Source organism: Macaca fascicularis, chromosome 6 (assembly GCF_037993035.2).
Source record: "Macaca fascicularis isolate 582-1 chromosome 6, T2T-MFA8v1.1".
Classification (NCBI taxonomy): Eukaryota; Metazoa; Chordata; class Mammalia; order Primates; family Cercopithecidae; genus Macaca; species Macaca fascicularis.
Window position 1 is genome coordinate 159037781 of NC_088380.1, and position 14151 is coordinate 159051931.

Here is a 14151-nt window from a genome sequence, read left to right on the forward strand (position 1 = left end):
TTGTGGGGCTGGGAGTAGAGATTGCATGAATGAAGACTGGACCACTCCCAGGACTAGACCAGAGAACAGGAGACTTGCTACTGACTGACTATTGTATTCCTATTACTGGACCTCTAGTAGGTGCTAGGTATGTAGTTCTTGAGTATTAATTTAATATCTGACTGTTACTGATAAGAACAGTCCTGAATATTAGTATATTGCTTTACAATCCTTAAAGTGGCTTTCCGTGATTCCCAAACAGCACTCATCTCTTGAGCAGAGACCCAAGAGGTAGGACAGGAAGACTGGAAGTGAGATTTGGCCCTGGTCATATTTTCCAAAGTGAGTAACTTGGAATATCAATATATTAAACAGGTTTCTTAGCAGCAGAAGGTTTCTTAAAGCCTCTGCACAGATTCTAGGTTGCAAATGTGCTTTGTGAATAGCTAAGAGAAAATAAAGCGTGTGGTGTTTGCCAACCTATTTGAACCAGTCTTTTATTTTCTAAAGTGTATCGTGGGCCTGGGGTTCCAGGGAATAGGCTTTCAGGAAGACTGGGCATTTCTGTCCAGGGTACGCACTTGAAGACAGATGATCTCTTATTCCAGTCCTGACTCTTTTCTATGGTTTCGTTTCAGAGTTTTCATCTTAAGAGAGAAAACTGACACTCTCCTTTGATTTTCAGGATAAAGTGTATAGGACCATCCCTAGAAGGCCCCTGATTCATTTAGGCCATTTGGAGCAGAGCAGTGAAACATCTCCACAAGGTCTGAGTTACTCAGTTCTATGGGTTGTTTGATCTTCTAATTAGCTGTCCTTCTTAATTCATTTTTCACTGGTTGGCACATCTGGCTAAGATGCATGTTTGGTAGAACCTATTCAGGTGAGATCAGCAGAAACAGGGAGGCGCTGAAAGTCGTTAATGAAACCCTGGGTTCTTCACTTTACACTCATTTTCTTCTCATCCAATTTTCTTGTTACAGGTGCTGACACCAGGACAATAATATAAGTTGACACAGATATGGGGCTGCCACTGAGGAGAGAGAAGACTGAAAGAAGCACATAGATAAAAGGTAGATAGGTTCTGAGGATGAGGGCTAATTTTCAGCTGGCAGAATCAGGGGCTGCTTCAAGGAGGAGGTGGCCACTGATATAAACTGTCGTTTTGGGAGGAGTTAAAATTAATAGTTGTTATTTAGGCAATTTGACTATTAAAAAATTTAAATGTACATATCCTATTGCATGATTCCATAGCAACTACACTTCTAGGAATTATTATGTGAAAGTACTCACACGAGAATAAAAATGTATATTTATCAATAGTGAATTATGATATATCCAAATAATAGAATACTATATCAACTTAAAAATAATATCTTTTTGTGTACCAATGTGAAAATATGTTCATTATGTGTTCAAGTAAAAAATCAGGTACCATATATTTTGTGTAGATAACATTTTTGTAAAAAAAGTTAAACATTTAATAGCTTATAATATAAAAATAGAATATAGAATTAAAACATAGATTAAGTTGCTAATAGTTGTTATCTCAGAAGGGTGGGAAACTGAGAAAAATTTTATGCTCATATTTTTCTATAATATTCATTTTAAAAATAAGAGTCATATATTACCTTTATGGTTAGAAAATAATGGTAAATTTTTTTTTAAGTACTGTTTTGTTTGTGTGACAGATTGTCTTTTCTTAGTTCTTAAGAGGCACATGGGAATTCCAGAACACAAAAGGAATATGTACTTTCTTTCTCTTTTCTCTTCCTCTTTTCCTATTTCTTTTAGTCTTCACTTAACCTGCTTTTGCTCCTGTCCCTTCTTTGTGCTTTCCAACTCTCTTAAGCCCTCAGCAACCAACCCACCTTCCCTTGTCTAATGCCTGAGTTAGTTTCCCTATAATTCCCTCTTTATCTTTCTTATATAAATGCACTTGTGTAGACCATCCTAAAGTTTAAAAAGCTTTCTCCATTGCAGTGGGCAGTAGGCTGCTTGATGGGTGAACAGAAGGGAAAGGGATTTTGGTATACGCTGCTCTACAACTGCATCTCCTTTATGGCATGGTTGTCTATTTTTTTCCCATCTGTAAAATAATAGAGTTGAATTAAATAATCTCTAAGGATCTTTCCCAAGCTAATATTCTATGATGACTTTAAGAGAATGTATTTATTTATGACTTTAAGGTTTTCTGGCTTTCTAACACTCTCACTGGCCAGAGGAGAAATATCTTTGTATCACATTTCTTAAAAACATGCTGACAGTGAGGTAGCACTGAGAGTCAGGAAATTCAAAGTCTTGACTTCGCTTTGACCTCATTTTGTGGCCTTGGACCATTCACTCTACTTCCCTGGGTCTCAGTTCCTTAGCTTAGCAGCGAGGGTATCTCTCTCTCTCCTTACTATAAGGAGAACTTTGGGGGTAGATGTGGGTATTGACCTGGCTTTCATCCTAAAGATGTGATAAGCATCAAATGGGCAAGCAGAGGTGAAACCACTTTTGTCAGCCTAGAGCAGGGTTTCTTAATCTTGGCAGTATTGTCATTTGGAGCCGGATAATTCTTTGCTGGAGGTTGTCCTTTGTATTGTAGGATGTTTAGCAGCGTCCATAGCCTCTACTTATTGAATGCCAGCAAGCTTACCCCATTCCCCCTGACTGTGACAACTAAAATTGTCTCCAAATATTGCCAAGTGTGCCCTGGAGTATACAATCAACCATGGTTGAGAACTGCAGCTGTGGAGTGATATGTAGAGACTTCAAGCATTGTTAATTATATAACTACTTTGAGAGGGAACAAATAAAAAGAAAAAAATCATGTAAGTGTAATTCCAGAGGGTGCCAGAGATGATGACTCCTGTGAGGAACAGAAGATAATACATGAGTGGAGACAGTGCCAAATACAGCATCATTTCTGGGCAGTCATATTTCCTGTGGGAACAATCTGTATCCTAAAGAAAGATGGAGAGATCAATCTTCTTGAGGAACCCTTCCCCCATGACCCAGGAGAGGAGGGTTTTATAGTTCTTGCCAACTCCTAGTTACAGATGCTGATGGGAGGGAGATCTCAAAGAAATATGAAGGATACAGCTTATTCAACAAGGTCAGAAATATATAGAATTGCATGGATGATAGGAAGCATTTACTCAACTCTCCCATTCAAGTGCCACACTGATCTGTCTAGTATTCTTTTTTTTCTTTATTTTTTGTTTTTATTTTTTGAGACAGAGTCTCACTCTGTCATCCAGGCTGGATTGCAATGTGTAATCTTGGCTTACGGCAACCTCTGCTTCCCAGGTTCAAGTGATTCTCCTGCCTCAGCCTCCTGAGTAGCTAGGATTACAGGTGTGCACCACCATGCCTGGCAAATTTTTGTATTTTTGGTAGAGACGTGGTTTCACCATGTTGGTCAGGCTGGTCTTGAGCTCCTGGCCTCATGATCTGCCCGCCTCAGCCTCCCAAAGTGCTGGGATTACAGTCATGAGCCACTGTGCCCGGCCCTGTCTAGAGTTCTTAATTCTATTAGCTACTTGACCTTGAGCAAATTACTGATTTTCTCTGAGCATTTGTTTCTTCCTTTCCTTTTTGATCCCAGAAGATTATCTATTTCATTAATAATATAAAAATAGTTATGAACAAGACTAATTATTATATTACCCAGAGTTCCATGTGCTTTATGTGTAGTACCTCATTTAGGCTTATAGCAGTCTCATACATCTTGATACAATCTTGTTTTAGAGACGAAGAAACTGAGGATGAAAAAGGTCTTAAACCCAGCTCTCTCTATCTCCAGAGCCCATGTTCTGGTCCACCACTCTAAATATCACTGCTTCACAGCAAAACACTTAACATGCAACACAACATTCTTCATTACTGTTGGTTGCTTATCTCTCTTTCTCATCTTCTAGACTGAACAACTAGAACCCAAGGGTTATGTCATATGCACTGTACTATTCTGAAGTTACCATACCTTAGGAATAAAAAAAACTAATGGTGGAATTTTACACACCAGGACCCAGCAGGGCAGCAGGAGGGCATGGAAAGAAATGAGACAGAAACGTTGATCTTTTTAAGCAGCAAGTAACTAAAAGCTATTCATAGACTTATAAACTAGGATTAAGTGGAAACTGAGAAGTCATCTGTTTCCAGTGCTTTGAATTTTAATATAAGGAAAGGAAAGCATAGACAGGTTAGGTACTTGTTTATGCTCATACTGTGTTAGTTGCAGACCAGGGTTGAGACTGGACTCTGGCTTCCAGTTCAGTTTCCTTCCATTGTATCAGTGGGATGCCATGTAGTGTAATGGATTAGATTGTACCATCTGAAGTCCTGTGACCTGGGCTGTGGACTGAGATCAGAGAAAACTTCTGTGACTTTCCTTTTCCTTACCTGTAAAAGGGAGTAACAATAGTTCCTATCTCAAAAGATTGTTATGAAAATTAAATGAGATACAGTGCAAAAAGTCTTAGCACAGATAAGGCACCTTACTACATGCCTATCATGTAGTAAAGTCTCAACAAATGTTAGCTATAATTCTTATTATTTAAAAAATAATTGTAGAGAGATTTCTGGCTAGATGTTTTTGTGTTTTTTTTCTTAGAATGCAACCTATGTTCTTTTAAAGCATTTTACATACAGTAAAATTTACTCTTTTTTGCATATAGTTCTAATGAGCTTTTGGCAAACACATGCAGTCACATAACCACCACCACAATCAAAATTCAGAACGGTTCCATCACCCCAAGAAATTACTACTTTTTTTGCCCTTCTAGTCAACCCCACATCTACTCTCAGACTTGGAAACCACTGATCTATTTTCTATTCTTGTAATTTCGCCCTTTTGAGAATGTCATTTAAATGGAACCATATACTATGTGGCCTTTTGAGTCTGTCTTCTTTCACTGAGTATACTATGTGAAATTTATCCACATTGTTTTACATGTATATGTGTTTATGTACGTGTGTGTGTGTGTGTGTATATCAGTATTTCTTTTCGTTTTATTGCTGAGTAGTATTCCATGGTATAGATATATCACAGTTTGTTCATCCATTCAGCAGCTGAAGGATATTTGTGTTGTTTGCAGTGTGGTGTGATGATGAATAAAGCTTCCATAAACATGTGAAAGGTTTTAGGTGACTATAAGTCGCCATGTCACTCAGTGAATATCTAGGAGTATGATTGCTGTGTTGTATGATAAATGCATGTTTATTTTATAAGGAACTGCCAAACTGTTTTCCAAAGTGACTGTAACATTTTACAATTCTTTCCAACATGTATGGGAATTATAATTTGTCCACTTTCTTGCTAGCACTTGGTATGGTCAGTCTTTTAAATTTTGGCCTTTCATAGAGGTGTTATCTCACTGGAGCTTTAATTTGAATTTTCCTGATGATTAATGTTGTTGAACATTTTTTTGCTTGCTTATTTGCCATTGATATATATTTGATGACGTATGCGTCCAAACCTTTTGCCCTTTTTTTTTATTGGGTTATTCATCTTTTTAGTATCAAATTTTGAGAATTCTTTGTGTGCTCTAGATACAAGTCCTTTGTTAGATATGTATTTTGCTAATATTTTATCCCAGGTTGTGGTTTATCTTTTCACTCTCTGAACAGTGTTTTTTTGTGAAGTAGAACTTTTGAATTTTGGATTAGATTTGAATGAAATCCAGTTTTCACCTTTTCTTTGATAGATCATGGTTAAGGTGTTGTGTCGAAGAAATCTTTGCCTAATCTAAAATTGTAGAGATTTTATCCTATGTTTTATCTTAGAAGTTTTATAGTTTTAAGTTTAACATTTATGTGTATAATACATTTTGACTCAATTTTTATAAGGGATGGGAAGGATGAGTTGAGAGTTTTTTGGCATATAGATATTTAGATATTATTTTCATAATGCTAGTTACAATGTAAGCAACGTAATGCTATTACAATGGATGCAGCTGCTGTGGCCGATATATCACTCGTCAGTATCTTAGGGGGATTGATGATTTCTACTACTGTAATTGTGATTATAATTATGATTATCCATCTGTTTGTCCATCGTCTTTTCTCTCAACAAATGATGTCTACTATGAAACAGTCACTGTACTAGGTGAAGAATTATCAATATTATTGACTATGTCCTCAAACATCCCAGGCTAATTAAGAAGGGTAATTACAGAGGGGCACAAATTTATAATGATTATAATCCAGGTGCAATGTCTATTTGTCAGTCTGATGAGAAGTTAATTTTTTGGATATGAGATGGGAGGAAACATGAAACCTGACAAAGTCAATTCTTTTAATTTCATAGCTCACTTCATATCCTGGGGACAAAATAAGCAGGTTTTAATTAAGCCCAAACCATCTCCAGGGACTTTGAAAGTGTCTTGTAAACAGTCTTGCTAGTGGATCACGTACCCAGAGACAGATAGAATTCCAAGAAGAAATTGTTTACCTATCTTGCTTTTTCTCTCTTCTTAGTAATGCATTGACTTCTCTATTTGAATATCTATAAATAAAACTTCCCCGAAGATAATTTTTAAAATGTACTTGACATCTTCAGGCCCATATCACATCAATTTCTTTCCCATGTATGGAGTGGTAGAAAGCACATGGGAATGAACCTGTGGTCCCTCTCTCTCAGCAGGGAAACTATATGGTATACATTTTTATTTTTCTTTACCATAGTTCCCTTATCTCTAATACATATAGTGCCAGCCTTTTGGGTTTTACTAACTTCCAGAGTTATCTTAATTGGATATTAAAGAAATTAAGACAATGACTGTTTTGCTAGAATATCATCTTGCTTTCCAAATATGGTAGGTGAGATACTTCCCATTGCATTAATTCCTGCACCAACAGCACTTATGCAGTGATTAGTCTCTATATGCCAGGCACTCCACTAGGCTTCAGAGATACAATGGTGAATTCAAAACAGACATAATCCTTGGAGCTTATTGGTTAATAGGGGAGTGAAACTAAAGCTGATAATCACAAACATAAATGTACAATTACAAACTATATTAAGTTGTAGGAAGTTCTATGCTGACTGAGTCTCTAGATCATCTGACATATACCCAATACGTTTTATGAGTTATCTCTTTTCTAAATAATTCTGTGGTTGGTTATAAACGAAGTGTATGTTTATTTTATGAGGAACTGTCAAACTGTTTTCCAAAGTGACTGTAACATTTTACAAGTGGGAAGGAAAGGGTTGTTTCTCAACTAAGAATGAAGAATATTATCACCTTGTCTCAAAAGATTTGGGAAATATAATAAAGTAGCTTCAGTGACCTGTCTTGGGTATACCATGAAAAGTCAATGTCATTTTGCTAGCAAAAACACTAATAACTTAGAGAGCAAAGGTAATATCTGTTTTCATTTCTGTATTAAGACTTAAACAGCAGGAGCTGTTTTTTTTTGGGGGGGGTTTTTTTTGTGTTTTTTTTTTTTTTGATATGCTCTCTTTAGAATTGATTCTCCAGTGCGAGAGTCTCCTGATGACTCAGAATCATCATCACGAACAGTGATCTTTTGGTCTGTATGATTCGTTTGCTGGAAAGAACTATGTGTCCCCACTCTGAATGTCCCCTGGCTACAATTTCCTGAGTTCTTATATTCGCTTTTGTGTGTGTTTCTGTTTTTTCCATTGCTGCCATCTCTCAACCTTCCTGTTCTCAGTGTGCTTGCCTGTAATAGCTCCTCTACTCCTTTTGATTTTTTATTTCTAATCTGCTATGGTTTGGGAAATAATAAAACCATGTTCATTAGAATTGTTTGCAAAATAAGAACAGGCTCTGGGAGAAAACAGAAATTATTTCCCTTTTGCAAAGTGTATCAGCTTTATGCATGAAGGATTTTGTATGCTTGAATATCTAATTTTAGGTAGTATTAATAGTTTAGGTCATCAGAAAAGTGTCTTTAAACAAATGAGGTGATTACTATAAACCAGAGAGTTAGGTAGCCAATTAAAAACCTGTTACATTTGCATGGTGCTTTTCACTTTTTAAAGTGTTTTGTTTTGCCTTTTAGCGTACTTTATCCTGTCTAAACCAGGTGGGGAGAGATTGGATATTATGAGGAAACTCAGACCTGGAGATGTGATTTCCTTCAAGCTGCTTGGCAAATTGTTGATGTATTTATGGCCTGAACACAGGACTCTTGACTCTTAGACTGAAGATTTTAGGAGGACAGGAAAAAAGAATAGAACTCAAGAAACTGACATTTTACCTTAACCCACGTAGGTGAACTAGCAACGGAAATCTCAAGTGTTTGGGGGCAGAAAACATAACTTCATTTTGGCCAGATCTGAGTTTCTAGATATGCTTGAATCACTCATAAAGGCACAGTGATCTTTTGGTTCCTTCAATATTTTAAAGTCTTATTTTGTGTGTCAGAGCAAATTCATCAGTGACTGCCATGTATGGAAGTTGGTGAAATGTCAGAAAGAGGATAGAAAATGTGAATGAAAGTAAGAGCTTCAAAATTGGGTTGCCATATCTGATAAAGAGAAATGCAGCATGTCATGGTTTTGACATTAATTTTTTTCCTTTCATTTATTTTTTATTTGTTGATATTTATGAATATTTATTTGGTGACAGGTACTATGCTCTTAGGGTTTAAAGATCAACAAAGCATGGCACTCAAGTTGCTTACACACTAGGAAGGAGGGCTGATAAAAATATTCTCAAATTAGATTGTTGAGATTGCTCTACAAGTGTAAACACATGTCGATTAAATTGTATGCTTAAAATTGGTGAATTTTGTGGTATGTAAATTATACCTCAACAAAGTTGTTTAAAAAGCCAATTAAAAAGCACATGATGAGAGCCACAATATGGGTAAGTTCAGTGCTATGGAAATTTGAACACCACACCCAAATTCAGAGAGACAGAGAGAGCCTCTAGAAGGCCTCCAGAAGAAGTGATATATAACTAGAAACCTAAAGAATGCATAAGGAATACTGGGGCACAGAGTAGAGAAAGATTGAACTTGGCAACAAGAAGAACATGAGCAAACATCTGAAACTGAGTGAGAACATGCCTGGTGTACATAGTGTAAAAGGTAAATAGTTACAGAACTCAGCATAGGAGGAAGAGTGATAAGAATTTAGGCTGGAGAGAGGTACAGTAGTTTAGCATTAGGACCTTACATATCATGAAGAGGAATTTGAAATTTATTTTAAAGGCCATTTGGAGCTATTAAAAATTTCAAGATATGAGAATGTCATGAATAAATTCGACCTTTGAAAGATCAGTCTAGCTATAGTGAGGTCATTTGTTTAGGAAGAGAAAGCCCAGAAGACCAGCAATGCAGCTGATTCTATAAACTCATGGAGTGAATGTGAACTACGTAGATGAATGAAAGAAGATGGTAAAATTAGCATGCCAAATTAAATTGCGGGAGGTAAGGAAGTTACAGATATTGCAGATAGGCCAGGCATGGTGGTTCACACCTGTCATCCCAGCTCTTTGGGAGGTTGAGGCGGGTGGATCACCTGAAGTCGGGAGTTCAAGACCAGCCTGGCCAACATGGCAAAACCCCATCTCTACTAAAAATACAAAAATTAGCTGGGCATGGTGGTGCACACATGTAATCCCAGCTACTCTGGAGGCTGAGGCAGGAGAATAGCTTGAATCCGGCAGGCAGAGGTTGCAGTAGGCCGAGATCACGCCACTGAACTCCAGCCTGGGCAACAGAGCTAGATTCCATCTCAAAAAAAAAAAAAAAAAAAGTATACACACACACACACACACACACACAATATATTTATATATATACATACATATATTTATATATATGATAGTATATATATATGATAGTTCTTAGGTTTTTTATTTGGGCAGCTATGTAGTTGAATGTGCAATTTGCTGAGAGAATGAATGCTGGGTATAGGTTAAACTTGGAAAAAAAAAGAATAGTGAATTCAGCTTTGGGCATTTTAAAGTTTAGGTGCTTTTAGGGCATTTAAAGTATACTAAGCAAGTGGGTAGATAAGTCTGATGTTCAAAAGAGAGAGATCAAGGCTGGGGATATAGACTTTGGTGGTTAGCAGCACATATGTGATGATCAGAGTTATGTGACTAAATAAGATTTCTCTGAAAAAGAAGAGGATTTGAAGCAAGAAGAGAAATGGGCAGCAGTGAACAAGATAGACAGAGACCTTGTCCTCAAGCAACTTATATTCTAGTGGGCAGAGATTAAACATGTAAATAAATAAGAAAATGACATAATCCAGGTACCAAAAAGCACTTTAAAGAAGAGAAACTTGGCTGGGTGTGGTGGCTCACACCTGTAATCCCAGAACTTTGGGAGGCTGAGGTGGGTGGATCATGAGGTCAGGAGTTCGAGACCAGCCTGATCAACATGGTGAAACCCTGTCTCTACTAAAAATACAAAAATTAGCTGGGTGTGGTGGCACATGCCTGTAATCCCAGCTACTCAGGAAGCCTCCTGAGTAAGCAGAATCGCTTGAACCCAGGAGGCGGAGGTTGCAGTGAGCCAAGATCATGCCATTGCACTCCAGCCTGGGTGACAGAGCGAGACTTCATCTCAATAAAAACACAAAAAGCAAACAAACAAAAAAGAAGATAGAGTCAATAAGAAGCAGAGAGGCTACTTTATCTAAGGTGGTCAGGGAAGGTAATGTCCATTAGGTTAAAACCCTAGTGGACATCAAAATTCACTGGAAGAGTGGAGGAAGAGGAGACTTAGAAGGAGATTTAGAAGAAATTGCTGGACTTGTGTGAGGAAAATGAGGAATTACAATTACATGGAACTAAAACAAAAAAGCACCATTTCAAGGATGATTAAGTGTTCAGTGTTGCGGAGATATTAAGAATGGATCTTAGAAATGGAATGAAACTTGGCCCTTGGATTTAATGACAAAGAGGCCATTGGTGTCCTTGGTAAAAGTAGTTTTAATGGAGTAATGGAACACTGGATGACAATGGAATGAAGAATGCACAAGAGAATGGGAGCTGAGAGAAAGAAAATAGCTAATGTAGACACATGTTTTAGAGGTTTGGCTCTGAAGAAGAAGGGAAAAGTAAGATGTCAACTGATATGTGAGAATAGGATTTTCTCTTTGTTTTTTTAAAAGAGATCAGATAGATTTTCATATGCCTAAATACTGCAGGAATGGATCTAGGAGAGAAGCAAGGGTTGATAATATGAGAAAGAGGAGTTAAAAGGTGTGCAGGAGACAAAATAGTCCTAAGCTTCCATCGTCTTTATGGCAGGTTATGTGCTTTGAGTGAACATCAAGGGAGTGATGAAGTAGGTGATTTGGAAGGTCAAAAGAGGTTTGGATCATCTACTGTGTTAAATGTGAAAGAGCATTAAACAGGGAGCCACTGGAGAATTGCCAGGAAGCACTAGAGGTGATAGATTTGTAGTGATGCTAGACTGGATTTTTTTTTTTTTTTCCAGTACACAAAGCTGCCCTGCTATAGAGAAAAGAAGTCTGAATGTTGAATTAACTCAGGATTGAGGCTTTGGATGGGCAAAGATAACTCAAAACCTTGATTGAAAATCAAGGATTAAATGAAGAATCAGTCTCACTTGGATGTATATGCAAGAAAATACAGGAAGAGACTGCCAGAGGGGATTCCAGGGCCAAGTATTTCAATAAGAAAGAGGAACAAGATATCCTGGGCAAAACAGTTATGAGGGGCAGAAGTACATGACTCAAGAAGTAGAGATAGAAGTCATTGAAATTCAGGAGGTAGACACAGGGAGAGGCCAGGGTGTTTAAATAAAGTCCAAGCTCTTACCCTTTCTAGCCATGTTATCTGAAGCAAGGCAGTCTATCAACACATATTTCTTGATTGCCTACTTAGTGCTAGGTAATGTGGACAATAGTGAACAAGATAGACAGAAGCCTTGTCATCAAAAAGCTTACATTCTAGTGGGCAGAGATTAAACATGTAAACAAGTGAATAAACGAGATAATCCAGGTACCAATAAGCACTTTAAAGAAGATAGTGTCAGTAAAAAGGGGAGAGGCTACTTTAGCTAAGGTGGTCAGGGAAGACCTCTCTGAAGGGAAGATGCTGTTGAACCTGAGTAATGGGAGGTGGTAGTCATACTAAGAACTGTGGGGGAGAATACACCAAGCAGAAGCAAGTGCAAAAGATCTACCACAGGGGCAAGATTGTCGTGTTCAAGTGGCAGAAAGACAAGCACAGTTGACATGTAGGGAGAGTGTTGGATTTGATGTCAGAGATAGGTGGGTTGCATGATTTAGGACCTTCAATGGTCATTCAAGGGATCTTAGGTTTTGTTCTGAGTGTGATGGGGAGCCACAGGCAGGTTCTAATGGGGATGTGTCTACTGATCTATGCTGCAGTGTGAAGAGTTAACTACAGGGAGTTGGGAGTGGAGAAAGGAAGACCACTAAGGAATTGGTTGCAATTTCTGAGGCAAGAGGCAATGGTGACTGGGGCTGGGCTGTTGGCAGAGGAGATGCTGCAAAACGGCGAGATTCAGGATGTATTTTGGAGGTATAAATGATAAAACTGCTAATGGGTGGTTGGGATTAGAGGAATAAAAATGGGTGGGATTAGAGGAATAAGAATAAGAGAAGATGAAAGGATCACTCCTGTTTTAGACCTGAGAAATGGGTAGATAGTGTTAGGGAGGGGGTGGGGTAAAAATCAATAGTTCTATTTTAACAATGTTAGATTTGAGGTACCTACCACTTCTTTATGTACATGTAGTGCAGGTGGTTAGATATTTGTTTAGATTGCATGACAATTGTCAGAACTAGAGTTATAGGTTTGGGGGATTTGGAACCTTAGGTAGCATTTAAAACCATGGTGCTGACTGAGATCATATCAGGACGGAGAATTGGGAGAAATAGGACGACTGAGGATTGACTCCTGGAGTACTGCAACATTTAGAAACTTTGAAGAGAAAGAAGATTCAGCAAAGGAGACTGAAGATTCAGGAAAGCAGCAAATGAGTCTGGAAGAAAATGAGGAGCCTGTGGTATTCCAGAGGCCAAGGGAAGAAAGCCAATCAGATGAACTATTCCCACTCCCTTGTTGGGCAGAGGGTCACAGGGATCCAGGCTGAGCAGGAAGTCAGGGAAAGGAGATTTGGGCCTTGCTATCCCTAATAGCTCTCTTCCTTTCATTCTCTGTTTTAACTTCAGTGGACCTCACCTTTGAGGAAGAAGATCAACCTATTTTAAGAAAGTCCTTACAGACATGAGCAAAAATCATTAGAAGTAGAAAGTAGTATGTCATTAAAGAGCTTCAGATAAAATCTCTGGAGGGTTTTTGTAATGTCTTTCTGACAGAAAAATGCACACATTCATCCGTCAAAAGCTGGGCCTCAAACATATGGAAATAGGAAAAGCATTCTTAGCCAGAGGAATCAGCATAAGCAAGGCTCAGAGGAAGAAACTGGCAGCCTGGGTGTGAAGGATCCCAATCCATTCACTTTGGTCGGCTCACAAACTGTTTGCTTGATCAATTCTGTGCTCCACCCATGCCCAGAACTCACACAAGAGACATTCAATGCAATGGTTCTTTATCATAGATAAAAATATAGATGAAGCCAGAAACTCAGAAGCTTAGCATTGCGTTGCTGGAATCCTCTACCAGTACTTTTCCGTCTCCAACCTTTAATCCAAGTTTGTTAAAATCCTTTAAACTGCTGTGGTCTCCCATGAGGAGAGGCAGCAACAGAAATTGTACTGAAACCCTAAGTCCCCAGTGACCTAGCATAATCAAATGGACATATTTCATTAAACAAATATCTCTGCCATCTGCTATACTCCAATTAGGAATGCATGAAGAACATATTTCTCAATTATGTTGGAGAACATTTCTGGGCTCAAAGGCCCTGGCAAACAGCCTTTCCTCCAGCCGTGCCCAATGGGGAGACCTGCCTCTAGTGTGTGGTGGCCCTCATGTTCTTTCCTGTCTTTCCTCTGAACTCCACCACTAACTTTGTGTTATTACTGCATTCCCTTTGGGATCAGAACCAGTGTGGTCCAGCATCCCAAACAAACATCCTACATGCTGGTTTAAAATAATTGTATTGATTATTTAACAACTAATGTTTACTGAAATCTTTGGTATGGCCAGGAGCTGTGATAAGCATTTTACATGGATTATTTAATCTAAACTTTACATCTTCTCTGCAAAGTAAGATCCCCACTCTATGAGGAAACTGAGG

General features: G+C 38.2%; 1 long non-coding RNA gene across 1 annotated transcript in view; it reads left to right on the plus strand.

The window, feature by feature from the left end:
• Window positions 1-14151, plus strand: part of LOC102121395 (uncharacterized) — a 295344-nt gene that overhangs the window by 164662 nt on the left and 116531 nt on the right. Inside the window, exon 2 of the long non-coding RNA XR_010587232.2 lies at window positions 963-1052. This is a non-coding gene — a long non-coding RNA (uncharacterized lncRNA). The remainder of the gene's footprint in view (window positions 1-962; window positions 1053-14151) is intronic.